Here is a 12,536-nt window from a genome sequence, read left to right as displayed (position 1 = left end):
CGGTTCAGCTCTGCGTTATTCTGGGAACCCATTCAGATTGTCTAGCCCAGAACCTGTTTTCCCAGTCCTTCCATCAATTGTGTAAGCACCTAATATCTTGTATTAAATTCTTTTCTGCTGAAAATACTTATAGTAATTTCTGTTTTCTGCACTCAGCCTTACTGATTCACCTATATTTTATTATATTGTGACTGTAAATCTTACATCTTGTGTAATAAAAAGACTCCTTTTAAATCTCATGCCATTTCTCACCAACATAAATTCTTTATTTAAATTAGCTGGTCTCTTTACAGTTCCCAGAAATGCCCTTTGCTCACCACTATATGTATGCTCCCTTCTGTCTACTCAAGCCTACTGAGAGAAACCATGGCATATCTGTAATAGCTAAGAGTTCTAACATTTCTGCCATATCTGCGGTGCCCAGTAAAGCAACAGCAGTCCTGTGGGGAAATGGTGGCGTCCAACATGGCAGGACAAAAATGTAGTGAGATGGCGCTGTGAGAAATCCCCTGGGCCTAAAGAAAATTTGGGGTAGAAAGAGATTTTGCAGAAAGCTAGAATTTCTCCTTGAGCCGGTAAGGGCAAGAGCAAGGATGATTTGGAAGTTTATGTTTAGTTATTCTGATCCCTATGTGTGATTTCATTATTATTCTTCTCACAACAGAACTCTGAATTTTGACAGTGTACACTGGAAGTGAATAGCATCTTAGTCTCTGGCTATGATTCATTTCCTCCTCTTTATTCTTACAGATGAAAGTGAACAATAGATTGTATTAGTTTGTGTCCTTCTTAGGTTTTCTTTTAAAAGGTAAATGCATGTGGGAAAAAATTTTACCCACAACAAAGTGTATCAAATGTATAAAAAGGGAGATTCTAATTTTCATGTTTGCAGCCATTCCAATAGGCAATCCCACTGCCCAGAGATAACCAGTGCTACCAGATTAGATAAAAACTTTCTGACATATTTTGATACATTTACATCATTTTTAAAAGTGGGAACACACTGTCCATACTGTTTGCTAATTGATACTTTTTCTTAATAGTATATCATGGACATATTTCCATGTCAGTAATCATTACACGACTTCATTCTTTTAAAAGGCTGTATTGTGGCTTACTTTACATATGTAGTTTATTTAACCTTTATCCTATTAAATCAACTTTGAGATTGCTTCCTCATTTTTTGTTCATGAAAATGGTACAATGTGTATCTCACTGTACTTGGAATTAAATTGATATGAAGGTCTTCAAATGAAAGTTTTGTTTTCAATCTACCAAAAACAGTTAAGAACTACTTAGTTTATATAGTATCATGAGCCTGAGGGTAAATTAATATTTTTGTTTGTAGTTTACTATAAAATCTGGGTTGAGTAATAAAAGTTAGGAGCTTATATATTAAGTGTAAATATCTTAACCCTTTTTCCTGCAGTAGTCTGAAACTAGATTCACAGAACAAGGAACTCATTAACCACTTACATTTATGGATGGAATTGAGATGTGTGAAATGCAGAATTTAGAATACCCCCAAAAAACAAATTAAACAAATTTTATTGTTCCCAAAACCAAATGTATTCTCAAAAGCTTATCAGTAAATGTTATCAGTGATGCAGTAAAAGTTACATAAAAAAATGTTTTCTAAGAGAATCTTAGTGGAAGAATAGAAGGAGAAGAATAAGGAATTTCGAGGTGGACAATGAGTCCTTATATTTTTTAAAAAAGTATAATATTGAACATATGAAACTAGAGAAACAGTAAAATAAAAAATTTTAAATATAGTCTTTTCTCTTTGCAACCACTGTGAGTTATAAAAGTAGAGTAGAAAAGTATTTCTTGCTTTCTTGAGCTGGTCAGGGGTCTTTTATTGTATAAATAATAAATCTGAAGTTTAAAATTGAAGAATTTCAAACAATGGTGTCAACAGCATCCTGATTATAAATCCTGGAATTCACTAAAATTGACGTTGCCTAATTCAAACGCAGATGTTGGTTTTTTAAGATTGGTCACCTAGCACCATCTTCTGGCTACATGATAATTTTTGTTTTTCTCCCTCACTACAAAATTGTTACTGTGTAAATATGACTGTGGTGCCACCTGCTGGATATTTTTCTAAAAATGAACACATTCTGAAGAGTTGTGCTGGGAAATCAGTTGCTTACACTTCATGGGTATGACTTCTAACCACTCTAGAAAAAAATAATAATACTTGCAAAATAGCTAGACCTCCTGATTCTAAGAATTATTCTAAGTTATTCAACATAATATTTTAATGTTATAAAGAATTATTATGCATTCTATTGATTCTTATGGAGAAAGAGGCTATATGTCCCTTTAGTAACTCATTCCCTAGCTCCTCTTTTGCTGTCCCTGTGCAAACTTTAGCCATATAAGAAATTATCCCCAATAGTTTTAAAGAAGAGTAAAATAATACTTGAGCATGTTTTACAGTATTTCTTAAATCTTTCAACTCTAAGAAATAGATTAGCTCTGTCTTACTGACTGGAAAACAGAGATGTGGTTTAGCTGCACCTAAGGTAGCTTATACCAAAACAGAGCAAAGAAAATTTGAGCCAAGATATTTTTTACAGTGAAGCCTCTACTTTTTCTACCCTGCCTGTTTTCATTGCTGCTTAATGGGGTTTGAGTAAATGTGGATTGTATATAAATCTGAATTTTAAAGCCTAATAAAAAGATTTTCTAATCTCCACTAATACGTTTCCTTCTCAGAACTTTACAGTTCTTAGCCGAGTTCACTTTATTTCCTTTATTAGTTTTCCACAGGCTGAATGACACACTTTCTATTTGTCATCCTGGGCTTCTTTCTGCGTGGGTATCTCTAAAACCAACCATGACATTCAGATTTCACTCATTTATACTTGGACAGAAAAGTCCAAAGAAAGGAATAATAATTTGTCACTGTTCTAAAGTGTTGATTAGATTCAACCTAAAAATGAGAATGCTGAAACTTCTGAGTTAAAGAAAAGATGCTCCATTAATTTATTAGTACTAATCATATTTAACGTGATTTAACCTGAGCTGTTTAATGGTGTATTTTAAAAGTTCTCTTAACTGGTCCTATATACTCATTAGACTCCTCCCCAAAAGCTAACAGTGAGGACTCTCTATTAGATAGTGGGTCAAATTGCAGCAGGATGGGGGTAGAAGAGGTCCCTTTTATCTGCAGAAAAATCTATCCATAGCAAGACAAAGTAAGGCTAACCTATAGAGGGAAACAAAGCTAATGGAGATGAATAATTACTTGACTGAACCAGATTTCCTCCTGTATTTCCCAGTCAGGTAAACCAAAATAATAAAATCTTTCAGTTTGTTACTTTCATAAGTTTTTCTCTTCTTGCAACTAAAGGAATACTAACTAATACAGTTTTCAAAAAATACATATTGACTTAATAAATGTTAAATGAAATCACTTTGGTTAGTTCTCCTAAGTTCTCTGAGCTTCACCTGTTTTTAAAATTTAATTTTAAAATAAAGGGAATTATTTGCACTTTACTTTCCTCCCAAGGTTTATGGAGTTCAAATGAAATGAACACCATATGAAATAAATGATTTATAAATGAAAGATTTAGAAACTTATGTAAAAGTGCTATATAAATGTCAAAATCATGGTATCCAAACCTGCCATATTGTTGAGCAAATCAGTCCATGTGACCAGCATAGTGCTCCTTAAAAATGGCATCGGTTCAATAAAGTTTCATCTGTTTCATTGTGTCAGTTCTACATAAAGGTAGGAAAGAGGAACTTTCCAAGGGTTTTATTATTTAATCAACACTGTAACTTAATGTTATGACAGTCAGTTAAGTATCAATATAATGATCCACTGACATTTATATTTGCCATATAATATATGCTTGAAAGACAATACTTTATAAGAAACAACATTGCTTTTAATTTTTTGTCTTTTGTAAAAAAGTGAAGTCATCATATCTGTAAGGGTAAAGTGAGATACTTCCCACACTGGTTTTTCAGTTCCTGGTATCTGGAAAATGTCTTCTGTGAAATACTGATCCAACTCTTAATGTTCCTATGCTTGTATAAAGAATCAGAAGAGGGACTTCCCTGGTGGTGCAGTGGTTAGGAATCCACCTGCCAATGCAGGGGACACAGGTTCGAGCTCTGGTCCAGGTAGATACCACATGCTGTGGAGCAACAAAACCCATGTGCCACAACTATTGAGCCCACTTGCTACAACTACTGAAGCCTGCGTGCCTAGAGCCCGTGCTCAGCAACAAAAGAAGCCACCGCAATGAGAAGCCCGTGCACCGCAAAGAAGAGCAGCCCCCGCTCACCGCAACTAGAGAAAGCCTGCGCACAGCAACGAAGACCCAATGCAGCCAAAAAAAAAAAAGAATCGGAAAAACAATTCATATTTACTTCTGTGATGTTAAATACCCAATGCAGTTTTGGTAGACTAATTAAATAAAGATTTAAGATAAGATGGAATCAGAAGTCTTAAAATAATTATGTCTTAATTCTTTTTCTTACTTAACAAATTGATCTCTGTGCTATTTGGATAAATTTTCAATCTCCACTTCTATACTATGTGTTTTTATTTGTGTTCTCAAAATATCAATTTGGTGTAGAAAACTATATGATAGTCAAAACTAAAGAATACAGGAAGGAAGAGATTTGTAATCCCCATGAATATGAATACAACTGTCTGCTCTTACATGGGATGACAGTTTTAGCATTTTCATCTTTCCCATCCCACCTTCCCCACAATTTGAGATTTTAAGACTTTTAAGTACTTACGAGGAGCTCCCTCCATCTGTAAAACTTAAGTGTTAATTAATTTTGTTCTAAAATTAAATTGCATTGTGCTTTTTTCCAATAAGTACGTCAATCGAAAGATAAACGCACAACATAAGGGCTGTGAGTTGAGTTTTGTTCGTATCTTACTGACAGCTGTAGCCTGGGAGACAGCAACAGAAGTTTTTCCCTCAGTTTGTGAAGGTCACCCCTGATGGGGAGAGAATCATTTAAGTTTTGCTGTGAAAGTTGATCACATCAGCATAAGTCTTTTTTGTGTTGTTGATGCTCTGAAGATTCAGAATACTCTTATGTGTGAAGATCTGCTTTTTAGGATGAAGCAAGAACAAAGGATCCTATAACCTAGACTTCCATAAATCAGAAAATAAATGTGAAGCTGAGAAGAGCAGGTCCCTACATGTTTCTCTAGGCTGACTGTATGTAATGAAACGCAGAGACTTGAGAAAATGTTTTGCACTGTTAAATTAATCAAACAAGGAGGCCATTAGATGGATGAGGCTCTAATGCCACTGTAGCCTATGTAAGCAACCGAAAATCTAAGTTTGTAAATACCTCAAGGTTAAGAAATCAAGAGGCTAATTACAACCACTCTCAAGCAGCCAATTAGGCTTTAAACTATAGACAAATAACCTTTCTTTGCTTCTGCACTTTTTCTGTATAAGTCTAGGCCCTGGCTCCTGTCAGCCAGGGTTCCTAAACACTTCTGGTTTGGTGCTGCCCCATTCGAATCAATTCTTGCTTAAATAAATTCATAAAAGTTTCAATATGCCTCAGTTTACCATTTAACAGCACCATCCTTCAAAGTGTGAGTGTGTGTGTGCATGCTCGTGCATCTGACGATTTAATAGTAAGACTGGCTTCTTTCGGGTAAGGAATTGTGTTTGCAGTCCTTTCCAAACATTTTGAATTGTAATATACAATTGATTAAAAGTTAAAACATTCCAAACATTCCAATTAAGAAAGAAAGAGACCATTTAGGAGGGCAAATATCCCCAAGGTTTTTTTTTTGGTCAACTTGAGCCCTTAAACGTTTAGAGAGGTAACTGTAATAGCCAAATGTCTGCTTGCATTACTTAACTTATTTTCTTATACATCCATGTTTAATACCACACTATATAAAAATATATTAGTTTAGAAATATTGCTTATTTCCATACCCACATTTCATTAAACAGTTTTATTCAACCTCTTCACATACATTTTCAACATCACTGTCGTAATTGTAATTGTCACAAGCGCCTTTTTTTAAGCAGTTTTCAACAACTTTCATTTTCACTTCCCTCTCAGTGCCTCAGAATACAGCACTTTAAAAATTTTAGTTTGATGCTATTACGTTACTGGAAATTTATCCAAAGCCTAGGTACTCTTTCACATAACATTAGAACAGTAGTTTATTATTTTCATTTGTCCTTTATATGTGTATTAGAAATCTCCAAAACATAGCCATTTATTTAGTCTGTTAGTTTTTAAAGTGATTTCTTAAGAGCCTTGTTTACAAGACTTTCAGTACTTCCAAATATGAAGTTCTCCTTCAAGAGATAACTACTAAATTTCTTTGTGTTTTTACTGATTCATCTAGGTGACCTCAATAAGTACCCAAAGCTGGGATCCATTAAGGCCAATTTCCAACTAATGCATTGTTGCGGTCCGGGAGCCACACGCCTGGAGTCGAGTTCCCCGGTAAATGCGACCCGTGTCCCAACCAAGGACACCCGAGAATCACCAACACCAAGTAGAAAGATTAGCAAAGGATTTATACAAGTATAGAAGCTTACACAAACTGTCCGGACAGGGTCCCACTCGGAGAGAAGTGAGTGAGACGCCGACTAACAGTCGGGCGAGGCCTTTATACCCTTCACAGGATGGGAAGTTCCCAAGGCGGGAGGGAGCTGTTTAATTTTGAATCAGCCAATCAGGAACCCGGTTCTTCCCGCCCCAAGCAAGCAAGTTTCTTACAGAAGCCAAAATGTGCTGTTAGCCCTGAAGCTGTTCTTCCGTTTCTTTCGTCACAGCATTTTCCTGAGAAACTGTTTTTCAAAATAAAGTTGTTGAGAAAGAGTTCTGAAATAGAGACTTCATAGGAGTTCTGACATAAGGTAACTCATTTTTTCTGACCTTACACTGGGGCAGGCATGAGAGAGGCAGAGAACCAGCAAAGGTAAAGAGACTGAACTGCAGATCAAGTGCAAAACAACTTAGGAGAAAGTTTAACTGGGTGGAAGCAGGGTTCATGGCATATCAGCTCCCCAAAGCTCTAGAAGCTGGAGACCTCCACTGGTTCGGGGTCTTCCAGTTGATTTACTTCACCTTTTCTAACCTCAATTCTCAATTCCATCTCTCTTTGTTTAACCTCACCTTTTAAAATTGCCAGATTCCACCCATAGCTTTCTTATCACCCAGGCTAATGTGAAGGTGACTCCCTATAATGGTCCCGCCCTACCTATAGGGCATGTCATGTGGATTCTGACTTCTCGCTTATCTCTCCTCTGTTCACTCATTACCTACCCATTAATACAAAGGTAAATTAGGAGACGGTCTATGCTGGCCTCTGATATCCCGTGCCTTGTGGGATTTCTCTAGTCCAAGCCCCTTATCTCCTCTCCTATAAGTGCTTGTTCTGCCTTGTTTTTTCTGGTAGCAGTCTCTGCCAGGCCCAAGATTCATTCGGCACCATCACCAGCTAGCAGCTCACTAACTCTGCCAGCTCATTCCTGTGCCCAGTTTCAATCAGAGACCGGACTTATCTGCTGGTCCAGAAGGAATTCAGAGATCAGAAACAGTGACATATGACCTATGTCATACCAAAAGAGATATGTGATTAAAAGTGCCATAAATAAATTGTCAAAAATAATTTCTCACAGTTAATAATGGCAAAAGATGTCACTTGTTACTTCTAGCATTCTAACTGCAGCAGCTGATTAACTGCTTTCCTTGCAATGGCCCAATAACCTAGAGACACGTGAAGTGTGGCCCTAGCTCTACAACACAAAGGTGAGGAGCTACAGCCCTAGGTGGTGGAAAGAACTAGCAGGTTCTCATGAGAAGCAGGTGAAACTAACCCCTACCCAGGGCCAGGTTAAGATATATAGTAGCCCTAAGGATGAAAATGTACAATGCCTTTCCTATATGTAATTCAAAATTAAAAGGCAAAATTGTCTGTAGTAGGTTAATAACTGTTCTCAAAGATATGCCCATGTCCTAATCCTTGGAACCTAATGAATGATGCTTTATTTGGAAGAGACGGCTTTGCAGATATGATTAAATTAAGGATTTTGAGATGAGATTATCCTGGGTTATCTAGGTGGGCCCTAAATACCATCACAAGCACCTTTATAAAAGGCAGAGAGGTTAGACATACATAGAAGAGAAAGATGTGTGAAGATGAAGACAAAGATTGGGATGATGTAGCTTCAAGTCAGTGAACGCAGGCAGACACCAGAAGCTGGAAAAGCCAAGGAACAGATTCTACCTGAGAGCCCCCTGAGAGAGTAAAGCCCTGCTGACACCTTGATTTCAGACTTCTGGCCTCCAGAACTGTACAAGAATAAACTTCTATTGCTCTAAGCCACCAAGTTTGTGGTAATTTGTTGCAGCAGCCATAGAAAACTAATACACTCACCCACGAAATAAATATAAAACAGTCCAACAAAAATGCTGATTTTCTTCCTCCCTAGTTTAACTCCTTTATTGCTTTCTTTATGCAATATTAACTCTAGAATTTTATCTAAGTCAATTTCTAAGTTAGGGGGAAGTTTACTGAACAAGCTTCAATGTGGACTAGTAGCTTAAAGCACATCCAGATTCCAATAACATATTTGAAAAAGTATTTCATGATATTAACGTGGACAAGATGGATATAATCAGATCTAGCTGATATCAAAGTTGAGTGAATTTATAACTGAATAAACAATTCTGCCAAAAGGTACTGGTAAATACTTATGGATGAAACTTCTGTGCAGCTTTCTTTGCTGAGACACAGAGCGTTCTTCTCAGTCTTGTTCTATGCAAGATTTTCATCACAAATTTGGATGATGATAACAAGCTGATCTGGTCAGCAGATGACATGGAGGTGCTCTGCTATAGAGAATAGAAAGGGCTCTTGACAGGATGAAATGATAGGTTGAATTTAAAAAGATGTAACTTAATATAGACATATTAAAAGTCTCTAACTTAGATTTCACAATTTATCTGCATGGGTACAGAAAAGGAAAAATCTGCTATAAACTCCCTACATAAAATAATAATAAAAAATGATACAAAATGCTACTGTGTCCCAGAGATATAATGATAGATATAGATAGATAGATGATAGATGGAACGATGTTTCTCACAAACTTTGTGGGGTAGGATCAAGACAACCTGCACAATTTGCAGGTCCTAGTGCCAAATGAAAATGCAGAGCCACTTGCTTAAAAATTAAGAATTTTAAGACAGCAAGAGCAGAGCATCAATCTTTCTAAGTGTGATTACACAGACTGTACACCCATGGAGTCAGCCCTACACTGGTATTATTTTACACAGTACCCATTCATATAGGAATCTGGCTTATTCAGTACTAAAACTCTAGCACAAGCCACAGAGACTGGAACAGAAGAGTCATTCACTGGATATAGATATTTGTAGAATGAAAAAATGGCTAAAAAGAAAGAGTGATGAATCTGTCAACATCTTATTTACTAAGTAGACAAATAGCATTTTATCCTGGAAAGGGAACAGACTTTAATTGTAAGAAAAATTTCCAGTGTTTAGGGAATCTTAGGCTCTAAAAAAGTTTTACTCCCTCAAAGCTATGTTTAATAATAAAGTCATAGGAAAATTCTAAATATATGAATTTGTCAAAATTCTCCTATGTACTGTGGAAAATAGTTTCAAATCGAAAAATAGTTATATAGAAGTCAAAGTAAATAAGTAAAGTTCCTTAATGACCCCAAATAGATTCCATGGCCTGTTGGAAACCCAGAAAACAAACTAACAAAACAGAAAATCTGTGAATAATGGCACAAGACAGATCAATGTTGACATTCCATTTGTATTTCTGCATAAGTTGTTTCATTTACGTGGAAAAGCTTACAGGTTAGTTTTTTAAGAACTTGCACTATATTTGTATAATCTTACAAAATAAAATCTAACTAATTATGGAAATGTCAAACATGACAAGCTTTTAAAAAATGTGAATGAAATATTTAAATGTTTCTATAAATTCAGTTGCTAAATAACCAAGTTTTGAAATACTACGGATGATAGAAAGGAAAGCTGAAGAGACACAAACCTAAAATGATTTCATTTGCAAAAAATGAAAGAAAATACTTAATATTTAAACTAAGGAAAATTGTGTAGATATTCTATTTGATAAATCTTATCCTGTTTTACAAGATATAGAAAAATTTATTAATGCAATGTTACTTCAACTGATTTCATCAGTATATATTTTTCAAATACACAAAGATAATAAAAATACCAGCTGCAGTGCAGAAACACTCTAACAAGCTAATCTTACTTGCGTTATGAAACGTCCACTTAAGATATAAAACAAAGATCAGCAAATTTTGCTTAGACAGAAAATGAGAAAAACAATTGCATGTGGGAAAAATCTGATTTAAATATTGATATTAAGAGTTATTGATGGGGTTTCCCTGGTGGCATAGTGGTTAAGAATCCGCCTGCCAATACAGGGGACACGGGTTCGAACCCTGGTCCGGAAAGATACCACATGCCACGGAGCAACTAAGCCCGTGCGCCACAACTACTGAAGCCCGCATGCCAAGAGCCCGTGCTCCGCAACGAGAGAAGCCACTGCAATGAGAAGCCCACGCACCGCAACGAAGAGTAGCCCCCGCTCGCCGCAACTAGAGAAAGCCCGCGTGCAGCAACGAAGACCCAATGCAGCCAAAAATAAATTAAATAAATAAATAAATAATAAATTTGTAAAAACAAAATTATTGATGTAATTTATGACATTGCAAGGTCATGCTTAAAGTAATATAAAATAATATTTAGTTATTCAGTAAAAGGATTCTGTCTTTAATCTGGACTCCTCCACGTGTAAATGAGAGAGATTACAGACGGGACACTGAAAAAGGGTCCCACAAGCAATAAATTAGACAAACGTGTAATATATACCCTTTTGGAAATTCATAATAACTTTAGGATATTAATAGGGTTTGAGTAGTCCTACAGTAAAGATACTTATTTAACTTTGTTTAACCCATAATATCCAAAACTTATCTGAACTCAGTACCCATTTTTAGGTAGGAGGGAAGTGTGGCTTGTTTACTTGTTTTGTTTTTTCATGTAAAATTTCATGTAAAACATTTTGGGATGGTGGTATTTTCTGGGGTCTACTCTGAGAATTGCAGCTTTATACCAATCAAACATGAATAAGTAGGAATATTGATTCTGCTTACATTTAGTATTTAGGAGTTTTCATAATTTATTTTACAGTTAAAGTGCATTTTTTTCTGCAAAGGCAATTTTTATGCAAATATACTGTCCAGAATCAGAAAGTTAATATTCTTGTCCCTTACTCTTGGCCATATCACATTTTGAGATTTGTGTCTGGTGCAGGACATTGGCTGACTGTAGTGTGATACAGGTTATCAATATGGGTAGTGGGGCGGTTTGAAACCATTCTCAAAGATGTATAGTTGAAGGACTGCAAAGGGATTTAGGGCACGATGGTTGCTGTGCCACTTGTTGACCTTTTGTCTTTCAGCTCTAAACTCACTCTTCCATATTCTACTTTGTGAAGCCAGGGCTGGGACTCTGCATATTTTATTTCTCTTTAGAAATAAAAGAGCTGGAAATTTAGCCAGCTGGAGTCCTTGTAGATTTAGCCAATAGTGGTTGCTGAAGGAAGATTGGAAGGCAGGTGGAGGGAAGAAAGATTGGACTCAGACCTGTTCTCTTGCTCTCAGTGTCACTCTAGCCATGACACTTCACCTGGCAGTAGCAATGGACCCCAGCAGCAGTTATTCCCAGTTACTAAATTCTTTCTGCAGGCCCAGAATGAGTTTTATCATTTTTAAAAGCAGTTGGTGGCATAGCACAGTATTAAGAGCACAGGCTCTGGAGGCAGACTGTGGATTTAAATCCCAGCTCACTCTCCAGTTGTATAACCTTGGGCAAGTTATTTAACATACTAGTCCCTTGTTTTCCAGCCCATAATCATCACACATTTACCCTGTTGGGATGCTATAAGAAGATAATGAGTTAATATGCTGAGCATAAACTCTATAGAAGTGTTAGCCATCATTACTGTGTGAAGCAAGAACTGTCCTACTTCTGCTAAAAGTGACGGGGAGATGGTGGATTCAGATTTTAATAGAGGGAAGAAAGTTTGAAGGAAATGCTGAGGAGTACTAAAAAGAAAGAGGTAGTGCAACAGGAAAGTGGTAAGCAGCGATGGGGACCCAGTTTAAGCTGGAGATCATGAATATGTATTGCAGCCATCTTCAAGATTTCCCCCCCTTCAGCCCGGTTGTGGACCTGAACACAGGTAGTTGGATGGATCCAACTGGAAACTGTGACGGAAGAACAATGAGGTGTTGGAATTCAGAACCCTGAGGATAGGCTAATGTGAGGGACCGTGGAATGTAAGCTAGATGTGTTAGAAGGGAAGGGAACTCTCTGGAGAGCGAGTAGAGAGATCCGGACTGGAAGATAGAAAATTGGTGTTATGTGGGTGTTTGAGCGACAGAGTCGGGAGGATAGGGGATTGTGGTGACCTGACATCCCTAGTTCCACAGATGCTCT

Source organism: Lipotes vexillifer, unplaced genomic scaffold (genome assembly GCF_000442215.2).
Source record: "Lipotes vexillifer unplaced genomic scaffold, Lipotes_vexillifer_v1.1 scaffold505, whole genome shotgun sequence".
In the NCBI taxonomy this organism is placed as follows: Eukaryota; Metazoa; Chordata; class Mammalia; order Artiodactyla; family Lipotidae; genus Lipotes; species Lipotes vexillifer.
Note: the sequence above shows the minus strand (reverse complement) of the source record.